Here is a 2,500-nt window from a genome sequence, read left to right on the forward strand (position 1 = left end):
GCGGCACCGGCGCCCCCGGAGGGGACGGTGCCTCTCCGACCCTGGCGGGCCGGGCTCCTCCCGCGAAGGCCGCGGACGAGGCGGCCCGGCAACCCGCTGACGCGGCTAGTTCCCTCGCGTGCGCACGCAAGCACACGCTTCCCGACTCCACGCGGCCACAGAGGCCGGCTGGGGCTCCCCCGCCCCCGAGGCCGGCCCCTGGCTGCCAGATCCCGGGCACGATTCAGGCAGCAGCAGCGGAAGCGAGCGATACCGACACGCCCGGCGGGGAGAAGGCCCTCGTCTCTCTCCCCGCCTTGCCACGGGAGCACCGGGACGTGCTAGAGGAGACAGCGACCCGCGGAAGCGGGGCGCGCCCCCGGCACGCCAGGACCTTAGAGCCGGGGCGGCTCGCTCGGCAGCGGGCGGGGGTACGGGCCACAAAGCCGCCCTTCTCAGGCTAGAGGTTTCATTTAGGGAGGAACCCTCGGGGACCCCACCCGGGCAGGTGAGGCCTCACGCGCGGCGCCGCTTTTAGCCCCTTTTAACTTTCGCGACGCCGCCGCCCTCGCTCTCGGCTCGGCCAACCCCCGCCACACGCAGCTGCTCGCGGCCGGCACCCGCGGGTACCCGGAACCGAGGACGACACCGGCGCCTCACGCGTTTTAGGACACCTGAAAACTCACGGGGCCACGCAGCAGTCACAAAGCCGGTTGCGGTAGACCGGTCCCCGAACCCTGCCCCAGCGCCGGGGGGGAGGTGGAAAGGGGAGGATGCGGCAAGGCACGCGCCGGGCCGCTAACGCCACGGCTCCCCCCCGCTCGAGCCGCTCGGGGCTGGGGGAACGAGGACGACACCTCACACGCGACGGGAAGCGAAGTGGAAAGGAAGACCGCCCTTGCCCTGCCGGCCGGGGGCCCTTTCCGACGCGACCCGAAAGGCCTCATCGATCAACAAGGACAGAAGGAAAGGAAGCCAGCGGAGGCCCCACGGCCTCGCTCTTCTGGGACAGACACAGCCACGCGCACCCGCCACCGCCCTCGGGAGCAGCCAGCAGGCACGGGGCTCGGCGTGCGGGCAACACGCCGGAGGAGCAAACGGGGCGCCCTCCAGAGATGGGGGGGGGGCAAGCTGCACCGGGCCGCACCGGCTCACAGGGCACCTCTGCCTCCCCGAAATGTGGGCTTGCATTTTCCCTCAAGCTGCACCGAGTTACATCTCCATCACGGGGCGCCCCTCTGGAGCCAGGAGGAAGCCGTGCTGGGGCACCGGCTTGCCCTCCTCCCCCCATGCCGGGCTCCATAGCGTACGAGTGGCCAGTCACCGCCGCTGGCTTTTCCCTTAGATGCCGTGCCCCCGCGGGCTGCGGCTTTGGCCATGGGGGGGAACCCCCGTGAAGAGGGTCCAGTGCTGGGAACTCTCTCTGCCCCTTACCGGGCTCTCTCTCGCCGTGCCTGGACGGGCTTGCTTTCCATTCTTGGTGGGACCGACGCCGGCACCACATCTCCCCGGCTTTCTCTGCCCCCGTGCCCCACCGGGCAAACTTCGCTTCGGGGGTTCCACACTTCGGCAGTGGCCGGCGCCAGCCACTCGTCAACTTTTTTTCTTTTCCCCGCTTTCGTTGCCGAGCCCGGGCTGGGCTCCGGCTCACGGACGAGCGAAAACCCATCCAACACCGCTGAGGGTGCGCCAGCGGCCGCTCCAAACCGCCGCGCCTTTGTTCGGCCCCGCGGGTCCCCTCTCTGACCCGGGCGAAAGCCACCGAGAAGCCAGACGGACCCCTGCCCAGCCGCCTGGCGGGTGGCTTGGAGCAGCCGCTCGGCAGCGCTGCCCTGGGAGTGCTCGGCGTCGCTTGTTCCCTCATATACGGAACTGGAGGGCCGTCAGCTCCGCGAGCGCACAACCAGCCGACCTCCGCCCAGCGGCAGGTCGCAGAAATCACGCCGGCTTGTACGATGACGTAGGCGGAGGCAGAGCGCAACAGCGACCCCTTGGCGACAAGCGCGATCTCCGCGGAGAGCACGTCTACTCGCCGAGGGAGAGCACGTCTACTCGCCGAGGGAGAGCACGTCTACTCGCCCAGGGAGAGCACGTCTACTCGCCCAGGGAGAGCACGTCTACTCGCCCAGGGAGAGCACGTCTACTCGCCCAGGGAGAGCACGTCTACTCGCCCAGGGAGAGCACGTCTACTCGCCCAGGGAGAGCACGTCTACTCGCCCAGGGAGAGCACGTCTACTCGCCCAGGGAGAGCACGTCTACTCGCCCAGGGAGAGCACGTCTACTCGCCCAGGGAGAGCACGTCTACTCGCCCAGGGAGAGCACGTCTACTCGCCCAGGGAGAGCACGTCTACTCGCCGAGGGAGAGCACGTCTACTCGCCGAGGGAGAGCACGTCTACTCGCCGAGGGAGAGCACGTCTACTCGCCGAGGGAGAGCACGTCTACTCGCCGAGGGAGAGCACGTCTACCTCCCGCCTGAGGGAGAGCACGGGGGGGGGGGGGACAAAGACAGGCGGCAGCAGC

The sequence above is a fragment of the Melanerpes formicivorus genome, unplaced genomic scaffold (assembly GCF_026170545.1).
Source record: "Melanerpes formicivorus ecotype bairdi unplaced genomic scaffold, bMelFor1.0.p_v2 SCAF_383, whole genome shotgun sequence".
Taxonomy (NCBI): domain Eukaryota; kingdom Metazoa; phylum Chordata; class Aves; order Piciformes; family Picidae; genus Melanerpes; species Melanerpes formicivorus.